This window comes from Larus michahellis, chromosome 3 (assembly GCF_964199755.1).
Source record: "Larus michahellis chromosome 3, bLarMic1.1, whole genome shotgun sequence".
In the NCBI taxonomy this organism is placed as follows: Eukaryota; Metazoa; Chordata; class Aves; order Charadriiformes; family Laridae; genus Larus; species Larus michahellis.
Window position 1 is genome coordinate 104,884,696 of NC_133898.1, and position 12,694 is coordinate 104,897,389.

The following is a 12,694-nucleotide window of genomic DNA, read 5'->3' on the forward strand; positions in this document are numbered from 1 at the left end:
GCGGGTTTGGAATGTCTCCAGAGTTGGAGACTCCACCACCTCTCTGGGCAGCCTGTTCCAGTGCTCTGCCACCCTCAAAGGAAAGAAGTTCCTCCTCATGTTTAGGTGGAACTTCCTATGCTTAAGTTTGTGCCCATTACCTCTTGTCCTGTCACTGGGCACCACTGAAAAGAGCCTGGCCCCATCCTCCTGACACCCACCCTTTAAGTATTTATAAGTGTTGATAAGCTCCCCCCTCAGCCGTCTTTTTTCCAGACTAAAAAGACCCAAATCCCTCAGTCTTTCTTCATAAGAGAGGTGTTCCAGTCCCCTAATCATCTTTGTAGCTCTCTGCTGCACCCTCTCCAGCAGTTCCCTGTCCCTCTTGAACTGGGGAGCCCAGAACTAGGCTTTTAGACATGTCTATTTTTCTACTTGATGGAAAAGACTCCCCTTTCCTTTTTACTCCGAAGTAGGTTTTTTTTTAAAGTTTAACGGCAAATGTGAAATAAGTACAGAATCACGACAGTGCTTCCCACTTGGAAATGATTGTTTCTTCTCATTACCTTTTGTTATTTGTGAGTGTGTCTATTCTAGGTCCTGCCTGAAAAAGAGGGTGTTCCATGGAACCTGACTTTCAGACCCGAGCAAGGGTCAGAAGAGTTTGCCATGGCAGGAAAAGTCCTGGGAAATCACAAATCTCAGTGTCTCCAGTAGGGAAGCACAGTGTTTACAGGATGATGCTCCCTTCCTTTTTGGGCAGCTATGCAGACAGCTGTGTTGAGGGGGTGGAACTAAACTTCTGGCCATTCTTGCATATTTATGGCTCCTCAGAACCAATTTTGTTATCATCCAGCAAACAATGAAGGGGGGAGAGTTACTTCCTGTTGTTGAGATACATCAGGTGGCTTTAAACAAACTCCCTGGGCGTTTTCTAAGGTAAAGTAAACTGCAGAAAATCTGGAGGTACTATGAGCAGAAAGACTGAAGTTCCTGAACTCACTCTAAATGAGTGTGTTGGGTGGATCTTTGTAGCTGCATGAGAACAAGTAACTGTTCACATAAGTGGAATAAGTTGAAGATGAGTCTTCAGTTGAGACAGAAACCAAAGCTGATGCAGTACTTGAAGTATGACAATCATCTTTTCTTTCTGTGCTGTGCAGAAGCAACACTGAACCAGTCTCCTGAGTCAATTCATTTGACATTTATCTTTTTTTGTTTTGAAATATTACAGTACAAATTAAAATAGCCAGGCTTTCAGAAATAAAAACTTTTTGATCGTTTTTAAAGATAAATGAATGATAGTTTTATACACTCCATAATTTTTGCCAGTTTGCATGTTTTCCTGTTTGTTTAATTTTTTTCTCCTTTGTTGCTTAGTGCAAGTGCTATATTGTGACAGATTGTCAGAGGCAAATGATGTGATTTGCTTAACAGAGTCCTTTCAAATGCATAAAGTAAACAATTATAGAAGGAAAGATTTTTCTCTGATCTATGTTCACAACAGTAATATTTTGCTTGCACTGAGTTGCAACAATAGGTAAGAGTTTTTAATTTGATGTAGTATCTTTTCCTCTAAAGAATAAACTGAGCAAACAGAATAAAAGTAGTTTTAGCAAGGCAATGTAATACGGCATCTATAGTAAAAGATAAGATGCTAAGCTGAATGCATTTTTAAACAAAAGAAGATTTTTGGCTTTACTGTTGGCAGATATATTGGATGAGGAATTTGCAACTGTCTTTTTTAAAAAAAGAACTTTGTTCAGAATAAGGGAAAAAATACTGCAAGACAGATTACATTTTGTGGCTCCCCACCTTAATGTTACCATTTAATTAGTCAATGTATTGGAAGGGAAGATTCTTTTGAAGGTATTGTAATGTGATAAGGTATTGTAATGTGATGAATATTATGAAATTGATCCAGTTATAATGGAATAGTAGAAGCTGAGAAACTGCCACACTTTTTTTTAGTTTCCTGCATTCTGATGAAAATCACGGTGAAAACTTTATTTGAAATAGAGATTCACACTGCCTGTGGTGTCCAAAAAGATGCCCTATTTGATTGCATCTTCTTCAGTCACATTACTGTAGTTATTAACTGTTTAATCCCATCCTGGAATTCTACTCAGGACATTATATTTTAGCACAAAATGGAAAATTCTGCTTCCTTGAAATTATATAGACGAATGACTAAAACATATATTCCAGAGCTCTTAAAGGGACGTTGCTCCTTAGTTCTGAATCTTTGCAGTAGATGCTGTATTTTCCAGCAAGACCCTAGTGGTCCCATTTGTTAAATACATTTGTCTGAGTCTGAGTCTTGAATCAAATTAAGCATGTGCATAGCTGTTTGCAAGTTCAGGGGCTACTGAGTGAGAAAGAATTTTAAGGAAAAAAGTACTGATAGAAATAACATAGCTTTTTTTTGTTACAAAAGATGTAAAAGGGAATAATCAAATTGAAAGAAAACAGAAATATCTAATACTTTATTATACCGTAATGTCTAGCGCAATATTGCCATAACTTTTGCCTAACTAATTGGGAATCTAGTCTTTAGTTTCTCTACAGAACGAGGTGTGCAAGAATGAATACATTTGGTTTTGTTGTTGGGTTTTGTTTTATGGTTTTTGATGTTGTATTTTTTTCCCTTGCAATGATTTTCGGTAAACAGATACCAGTGAAGAAAAAAGAAGCAGTATAACTACTGTAAATATTTTCTAAAATGTCCAACTGAAGCCCCTCAACCTCTGGTAGAGGCCATACTGTGGAGATTGACAGGGTAAATTACCAGTTAATGTTTACACAACAAAACATATGCCCAGTACAATATCCTACACTGATGTTACTGAAACCAGAGTCCGGAAATGTACAGTGGAAACAAGACGTGGTACTTTTCTTGGGCCAACACAAACAGCAATTACAGCACAGTGTGAGAGAAGTCATAAGAAATACTACTGCGTATCAGTAGTTCAACAAAGTCAGCACTTTTGTGTAATTGCAGGGGAAAAGGGCTGAAAAACATTACAGATCTCAGCAAGAAATGGCCCTTTATACTTTTAAACTGATCCTTGATAAAACAATGCCGGGGTCATGAGAAGGCTACTCTGCCAATTTTGCTTCACTGTGGGATCCATTGACATCTGGCTGAGCTGCGGAAGCTGGAAAACTTCTTTAATATTCTCTTGACAGTAAAATGGACATGTGGAAAACATTCTAATCTGTTAATCTTTGGTGCTCCTGAAGAAAAAGGACATTTGGCTTTATACTTTGTGATGATAAATATTAAGTCTCCAGATCTAGCTGTAAATAAGTTGAAAGCATTTGAATGGAGAATGCAGTTCTTATTTTCCAAATATGTGAGAAGATGGATATGCACCTGTGTAATCCAGATGACGTAATAAATGCCAGGAGGTTTTTTTCTAAGGGTAGTTTACCATACGTCTTGGCAATCAGCTTTTCTTTATGCTGAGTATGTTTTGTCAATGAATATTGCGGAGCAGAGTCTCTGAACTTCCTTACATCCTACGTACTAAAATAGAATAAAGTATTGTTTCACTCGGGGGATTATGAAAATAGAATTGAAAGAGATTCAAAATAGTAGTTATGGCTGAATAAAAAGTGCAGGTTTTATTTAACAGCATTAACTGTACAAATTATTTTTGGCCTAGACTTTAAATCTAATATGGAGTGATAGTGAATGATGGAGATATACATCTATTCACGTTAAGATGCACAGTTCATTTCTGTTGTGAACTATATCTCCAGAAATGAGAAGAGGAATCTCTCACATTAGAAAATAACTGCTATGAGCATATACTATTGAAGCATATATTGTGTATATTAATATAAAATGCAAAAGGTACCGTGGATTATGGAAAAACTAAACTAGAATTCACAATTCTGCACATCCTTGCAGTACATTCTAAATTGTTCTGAACAACTGAAACAATGCATAAAGATATCACTTTTATACACTTGATGAAAGTTGAAGTGATTTCCCCATTCTAAGTAGCAAATTACATCATTATAACACATGTACCCTGTTGAAAGTGTGTGACTTCCTGTAGAAAACTTCAAGTATCTTCTTTTGCAAAATAAGAAACTCCGTAAATTAACACAGCTGTTGTTCTCCCCACCTCGTCCCCCCCAGAAGATGAAAACCATAAGAACAGTTAAAAAGACACAAACATGCTTTTGTTCTCTGATACAGTTAGGTCCTTTTCTTTCTGCTTGCTTAATTAATCAATTCTGATATCTCATTGATTGCTATTGAGACCTGCAAGAGGAATCAAATCTATGAACTCCACCTGCAGGTTAGAGCTAATAATAATAGATACAGAACCCACCACCATTCCAGTGTTTCCGAAGTAGACGAAAACTTAAGCTTCAGCAGGATCTTCCATTTAGATGTTGCCATGTGTTTGTGAAGCACAGCGCAGATTGGGTCTCAAAGAGAGAAAAGCCATAGGCAGGAGTTTTGTGGTTCACTGCCTGGGTGTCCCACATTCCCCAATAGTGGTATATTTATTTAGAAGGAAGGTGACGAAAAACCCGAGCCCTAGGTAGAGTAGTACCACTGCTTGACTACTGGATGTATTTGTGTTTGGCTGCTTGTGGGTTTTTTTTTTAGGTCCACTGCTGAATCTGCTGCATTTCTAAGTCAGCTGAATCTTTCTGTGGTGGTTATTGGGGGGGGATGATTTGACTACAGCTGAGCTTGATTCCTATTAAATAGGTGAAATGGGAAGGAAGATGTTATAATAGTTGAAACAGTAACGTGAGCAAGTTTCTGGAAAGCATAGGTACTGACATCAGAGGAAAAGCCTTGGAAGCATGAGACAGGAGTAGTCATCTACTTAAATTGTAATGTGCAACAGATCATTTAATATGCCATTACTGCCATCGTGTTTGTGATAGTAGCCAAAACCTTGTGGTATGCGGCAAGACAAGGGAGACTTGGACTGAAGGGTATTTAGCAACTGCTCCCTCTCTTTGTGTATCATCACATCCAGGAGAAACAAGTGTAGGTCTAGTTGACAACGTGTGAGTGGGAACAATACTAAAAGTCACTACTATCTCAAAAGGTCTTTTCACTCTAAATGTGGAAGCTCGTTATGCAGCTGAGATGGGAAGCACTGGGTGAAGCTGAAGTAGTCAAAGAAGAAAATGTTCTTGCACTAGAGCTAACAGGCATCAATCTTAGTGTCCAATAACTTAACCTGGGGTCTCACCTTTAGTCTGCCTTAGCGTTTCTTGGAGAAAGCTACTCAGAGGAAGACAGAGAAGAGGCTGACCCTAGCATACATTTTCAGACACCTGAAGAACCCATTAGAATTCCTAAGGTCATCTTGGGGTCCCTCCACCCATGTTGGTCCATTGAGCTTCCATAGCTTCCACACCAAGGAGCCGGTGGTGGTTTTTAGACTGCGAAGACCACACATGTTGTATGGGTGATCAGCCCCAGACAGGAGCTGATACTTCTGTAGGACTCCAGAGCACATCTGGAGATGAGCCCTGGGGACGCACGGGAGGTCCCCATTTCTGCTGAGTGGCAGGTGGGTGTGATTTCAGAGATAATACAGGGAATGAAAGTCAAAACAAAGTGGTTTTTGTGGGTGGGTGATGTTCCTGGCTCTAGGGGAGTCAGGTGCTGCTGTGTGAGGGCTCTGGCTGAATTGAAGTCAGATGGGATTTTAAATGCTGTTACCATTTCGTTCCTTTAGATACCCTGATGCTGACATACCATAATACTACCGTGGAAAGAAAATAGTTCTGCTCTGCTTTCCCAGCTTTCTTATAAATGCCATCATTGCTACAAATTTATTTTATAAAAATAGAAGTTTTCTGCCACCCACCTATCTTATTTGCTCACATTGGTACAAGCTAGTGTCCTCTGCCACTTGGTGCATCATGCTGAAAGTGTTCTGTTTATACAAAGTGAGGGAAATTACACGTCCAGGAACAGTTTTGGCCACCCAGCTTGAGCTGAGGAAATTGGTCTTCCTGTAACTAGAAGGGCTGGGAGCTGGCAGAAACTAACCAGGACTGAACAACAAGATCAAAAGAATTTGTAGTTTCTTTCTAAGGTAGAGATACCAATAAAAGGGATAGCTAAAATCGATGAACTAGGTTATGTGTTTCCTGAATGTAGAAAAAAGGAGCTTTTTCAGATACTGTGATGCTTGTGTCAGATGTGACATTTTCATTGGTCGGTTCATATGTTCCACATTTGCCATATGCATTTTAAATACTAGATCAGTGCCTTTCCCTGATCCTGCATAGTAGCACCCTGTCCTTTTTCAATATTGCAACTCACAGTGAAGTGCGCTGTCTGCAGCCTGCATCTCAAACATTGATTTTTACCTGTGGTTTCATCCTTCATTCAACTCATTCTCAGCTGATGTCCCATAATTCAGCCATTATGATAGTTCAGACATTTTATTTTAGTAGGTATGTCCCTACCCAGCTTATCCTCTGTGAGCCATCCCTTGCAAAGTGAGTGGATTTTTTCTTCATCGAACCTTCACTGTCAGCAGTTCCAAACATGCTTTCCCCAATCCCAGCAAAATTTTCCTTTCCCAGAGAAACCCTCTAACTTTACTAACAAGTTAAGTAATTTTTTTGTCTTCCCTGCCCATTCAAAGTCCTCAGTTTATTTTCAGGTTTATTTTTAGTCATTTATGCTGGCATGTAGCACGTGAGAAAAACCTGGTTGTCACCTGGCTTGCATGTATGGCACAGACAACCTGGTGCGTTTTTTGCATCTCTCGACCTGATGATTCTCTCCCCAGAGCTGCCCTTTGCCTTTCCTCTCTGGTTCCCCCTTTCCCTCCAGGTCCCAGGATTATTATCTGCTCTGCTCTACCTGTTTAACTCGTCTTCTGACTGTGTCCAGACTTAAATCTATAACATGAATATCCTGCATTTTTAGATCAGATTATTCCACAACACATAGCAAGCAGACAAACTGTTAAACCCCCACAGGTTTACTCCAGAGCAGCAACTTCTACTGAACAGCATCAGGGGCAACAACTACTTGCTTCAAATCAGCAACAGCTGAACTGGGAAATCTGGTAATGCCCTGGGTTGCTTGGGGAGGGAAGGAAGGGAGACTGGAAAAGTCACTCAGTGCCCTGACGGTCATCGCGTCTTTCTTGGGTTTCAGGACCTTGAAATGCGTCTCCTGCTCCCCCTGCAGGTTTTGCGTCCCTTAGCAAGGGAGCAGCTCGAATTGTGTACAACCCCGAGGGAGCAAACCCTAAAGTCTTGTAAATAGAACAGTGCACATATCCAAAAAGGAGCAAAATAAACCTGCATAGGCAATACTAGTAGTGATTTGTGAACATCTGCTTCCCAATATTAATTTTTTTATGGCATAGGATTTTTATTAGGCCTTTTTAAGCATTTCAAAATCTCAAAAGCAGTCTCATGTTTAATGAGACTCCAGTGGATTTCCTCTAAATATCCACGAACATTCTCTGAAGAACTGGATCCGCAACACAGATCTCAGCTGCTCGAGCCCGCCGGTGAGAGGTTTTTTGTGCAGGTGATGCACTGTCAGCCAGAGACACAGATTTTCCAGTTCGGTTTCAGAGAAATTGCTTCACAGTTCTTTGTTGGGTTTGAGGAAAAGAACACGGTCAGCTGCTGCTCTCTTGACCCTCGGGCATTTTAGCTACCAGGCTGAGCAGTTCCTGACACTGAGGTGGAGCTTTCCTAAGCTCGTAACTAAGTCCAGACCCTGTGTTCTCTTAAACTCAGTATTCCTCCTGTGCCAAATTTGAGAGTGCAAAGCTACGAGAATATCTCCAAGAAGCTCGTGTTAGAATTATTGGATATTAGCATAACAGAGCCTTTTTCTTCCCCAAAACTTGTTCTCGGAAGTGGCCAGCCCCATTTTTCACTAAAACTTTCCAAAACAATCCAGCCTGAAGCAGAGACGAGGCATGGAAAATATAAGCTCCAGCAGTTAAAGGCTGACAAAGTAATAAACAACTGAAAGTAGGGCCTTATGATGGAAAGTGTTAGGGAACTTTAACTCTAGATGTCATTGCCAGCTTTGCTTATAATAAATGTGTCAGTAGCAATATGAAAAGATGTGTGCAATAAGTTAAAGGAATGCTGTATTGACCTATTTTGTGCAGCACGTCTGCCCACAAATGGCTTGTATCTCAATATGTTTCGGGAGAGAAGGATTTTGTTTTCACTGAATGTATTAATTTTCTAACTAAATGAACTGGGAAATTATAGATTTTAATGTAACAGTGACACCCTGTGGTCAGTACTGATGGAGTTAACTCTGAAAAGTGGCGTTTTCTTTTGTGATACATTAATCTTTAGCAAGAGCGGAGAGAAAAGAAGCAGGAAGGAAATGCAGTTAACTTTCAGGGTTTTCCACAGAGAGATGTCTCATTTTATTGCTTTACATGTAGAAATTTATGCTTCTAATTGCTCAAATGCTAGAATAATATTTATTTACATACATCTGTTTTATTGAAATAAAGGGGTATGGCAAGCCTTGCTTTTAGACAACTTGATAATGTAACTTAGAGAAAGGTCTCTGCGGGCACAGCCACCTTTCAAAGTGTTGCTGGCAGAGTTATTTATATTTCTATGGTTATCTCTGTCTCTACAGGAGAAGGCGTTTTTCCTGATGGCATACCAAGTAGTGGTGGGTAGCAAACTGGTGCCAGAGAGATGCAGTAATATGACAGGCACCACACCACACCAAGAGTTCCAGCTAGCTACTGACAGGGCTGCAGGATTAAATAGTGTTAGTCTTGTTCTGTCTTTTGTGTGGACAACCTTTGACCTAACATCTGTAGGTCCTCCTCTTACTTCTTCCTCCCTTCCTTCTCCCTTTCTTTAAAAAATGCTGAACTAATACAGCAATTCTTTGTCACAGCTACGTGCACCTATCTTTAAGGCACTGTGGTACTGAACTTTTGTGAAGGTTCAGTACCACATGATGCTGTGGCCCCTAAACTTTGTGGGACAGCAAATCTTTTCCTGTTTGTTTAATGCATACCCAGGATCCCTGATAACTATGGTTTCAAAATCTCATAGTTTAAAAAAACCCCTAATTTATGAGAGACCTTGTTTCTAGCTTCTGATTTATACCTCATGAATCCCTGGAGTTACTGATGCTGACCTTGCCATTTTTAAGAAAGGGACAAAGTTAAACTTCTGTCAGATGGAGCCAGGTTTAAAGATCAGTACGGAAGGAGACTGACTGTCCCAACAAGAAGTTTTGGGAAGGCAGTAAAGCAAACTGAGAAACATGAAGCATTTATTATTCACTGGCAATAATGGTTTCCTGTTAAAACTGGCTATTTGACAAAGGTGATGAATTTAATTCCTTGCTCTCTCATTGGGGAATTAGGAAGATAGCATGGGACAGGAGCAAAAAGTCTTTTGCCTTCTCTAGAGAGTTAGCTAAAGCTAGCCAAAGCTAAAGTTTGGAAGATGTTCAGGAACCACTGTCAGAAATTTAGCGATTATCAAAACTCTACAAGTGTCAAAAAAGATGGGAGCGCTTAAGTTGTCCTGGAAGCCAAGTCATTGTTCACCCACACAGACATCCCTACGTAAGCAGCTCTGTGAGTGCTCGTCTAGGACATATCCTATGAAATAGCTGCAGTGCAACTTCTCATGAATCTCAGCACAATTTAGTGCCTGTCAGAAAGTGACAACGAGACTGTGGGCTTTTTAAAGATCTCATATTGACAGTGGATGTTTTGCAAGCTCAAATTGCTGAAAGGCTTGAAACTCATTATCTCTTGTAAAAGCCTGACAAATATTGGACATGTAATGAAGGAAGAAGCTTTGTTTTACACATTATGTCAATTTTTAGCTTTTCTTTTCGAGCCCCTTCTGCTTCTAATGACTGCAAAAGCAAAACAGCTTCATAGCTGCTCAGACTTGCAGAGAAGTTATTTATTAGGTGCTATTTCAGACTCTGTACTTGGACAGGCTGGGCTGTAATATTAACCTCCAAATTAGTTAGTAGTGCTGCTGAAGGATGTTTTCCAACATCTGTTTTTAGCACTGTTAGAATGGAGCTTGGAGTATGGAGTATTTAAGGACTTTTTGAATGGGGCCACACTGGAGATGAACTGCAGTGATTCTGCACATGAATCAGAAAACACATTATATTTGCCCGTACCATATGCAAAAGCAGACAGATGCAGCTGTACCTGCTGCTGAAATAGCAGTATGTTGCAGTGGACATCTTATCAGAAGCGTTATTAAGAGACTTTAAAGGACAATATCTTAAAGGCAGAGAAACCCACTCATCACGTATTAAAAGCACTGATTTGAAGACATGTCAGATTTGGAGGTCAGTCAGAGCAGCTGTATTATATACACCATGTCAAGACCTTGTCTACAACTGGCTGAATGTTAAAACAGCAAATTCATCCTGATGCAGATACAATTATTTATACAGTACTTCTGGGAAGTAATGGCTTAAGTGTCCTGTACTAGGATGAAAGCCGCCACACTGAGGATGTTGCCAATGTAAAGCTGTGACTAGACTTTCTCCTTTTTCTGTTTAGCTAGAATAGTTGATGCTTTAAAAGACAGAGCAGTTATCATGGTCCATCATCTGGAGGTTACTGCTCCCACTGCTTACCCAGCAGAAGACGTCATTTTTTATGCTCTTACATGTACGTTAGGCTAAAATGACTGAGCTCACTCCAGTTTCCAGTGGAGGTAGTTCGAATTAACTCAGAGGAGGCTGCCTGAGAATACTAGGATGTGCTTAGCCAAAGATTTGTATTTCATGTTACCTTTATATTGCTGTGTTAACCCATACACCTCCATGTATTCACAAACACTTTCAACAAAGAATAATAAGCAAAGTATACCCAGTGTTATTAGGCTTGCACTGCAAATGCAGAATTACAGTGGCATCACGTGTATTTGTACAAGCTTATTAAGAAATTAATATGTATATATATCCAGTGCCTTTACCAGACACACCGTTTAATGCTGGCAGTATATTGTATATTGTTTTTTTTTTTCTCCCAGTGAGATCCCTGTGAAGGACCGGAGCAGGCTACTGATAGTAGTATAGGTGACCTAATAATATAGTATCTTTTTTATAAGAAAGCTGGAGAGAGACTTTTTACCAGGGCATGTAGGATGAGGGATAATGGCTTCAAACTGGAAGAGGGTAGATTTAGACTAGATATCAGGAGGAAATTCTTTACTGTGAGGGTGGTGAGGCACTGGAACAGGTTGCCCAGAGAAGCTGTGGATGCCCCATCCCTGGAAGTGTTCAAGGCCAGGCTGGATGGGGCTTTGAGCAGCCTGGTCTAGTGGGAGGTGTCCCTGCCCATGGCAGGGGGGTTGGAACTAGATGATCTTTAAGGTCCCTTCCAGCCCAAACCATTCTATGATTCTATGATTCTGTATGCTACTAAAGCTGTTTCTGAGCCTGTTGATCTTTCTTGGGAGTTTAACAGCTTTGCTGTACCTCAACACATTATTTGCCTATAGCTTTTATCCCTGTGTAAAAGTTACTGAAAATAAGTACATCAAGAAGAATGCTCTAGCAGTTATGACATAACCTGACAGCTGGGGGAAACTCCATGAAGGACACTTTCTTCTACCTTTTCATTCCTGAAACTGTGATTTTTGATGGAAATCTCAAAATCAGCCTGAAACAGCAGGCACAGTAGTGTGATTCATGCATGTATCATACCAGCACTTCTACATGTTAGTCTCCCTTGTCTCTTCCCCAGACCTTCACCGTACCCTGAGTCTTTCCATTAAGAGGCCTTAGGTGTGTTTCTACAGGGACAGCAAGCCCGACAGCTGACACTGTGAAGCTTGAAGCAATGACTTCCAGAGTAAATATATGAATCTTAGCAGCTAATGCAAAAAGAGACAGAATTTCCAGTTGAAAGCTATCATAAACGCATATCCTCTGTGTATTGGACACAGATGTGTTGTATAACACATTTTCTGACCGGTGGGTTATACAAACAAAGTGTGTGACAAGTGACTGAAATGTGAAACATGTACTTTAGTGATTCACTCCATAATTCACAGATTAGTGTACTTTAAAGTACAATATCCCTTCTTAGAAAGTCTCATTGTGTGAGCAATATTAAACAGTACGGTCTTGCCTGTCACAGTTATGCACCTTGGCTCATTTGAGGTCTTTATTACAGCCCTTGAGCAGCTACTTAGCTCAAGATAGTGTTCCCTGTCTGAGAATAGGACCTGGGACAAAGCTTCATTGGATTATTCTTTATTATTGCCCTCCAGAAATGTTGGAACTTCAAAGACCCTGTAAGGCCAATGATGGTTAAACCATGCCTGTTACTCACGTTTGCAAGTCAGTAAGATCAGCTTAGAGGCCTGATGGCACAGAGACTTCTGTTGCCCTCCTGAGGGAATGACCTGTCTCCGCAGGTTAAGCTTTGAGCCTGAGCTTCTCCTTCACTGCCATGCATACAGCTAGCTGGCAAGGTAGGCAAAAAATGATGTCCTGCATGTAGCAGTTGTCAGGTCCCCTTTCCGAATATACCCAGCAGTGGGGTTTTTTAGTTCTGAAATAAACTTCCCTAATGTTTTGTTGTATTTGCTTGTTTTTTCAAGTCTTAGTTTAAATGAGAAAGCTTAACACTGTGCATCAAGTAGTCACTTAAAAAAATATTCAAAGATCGTAACCTGTATCTATGGAGAACTTCCATGCTATCCAAGC

At 40.2% G+C, this 12,694-nt stretch overlaps 1 protein-coding gene across 3 annotated transcripts in view; it reads left to right on the forward strand.

Moving 5' to 3' along the window:
* Positions 1-12,694, forward strand: part of HMGCLL1 (3-hydroxy-3-methylglutaryl-CoA lyase like 1) — an 84,464-nt gene that overhangs the window by 64,783 nt on the left and 6,987 nt on the right. The gene's annotated exons all lie outside the window — the stretch shown is intronic.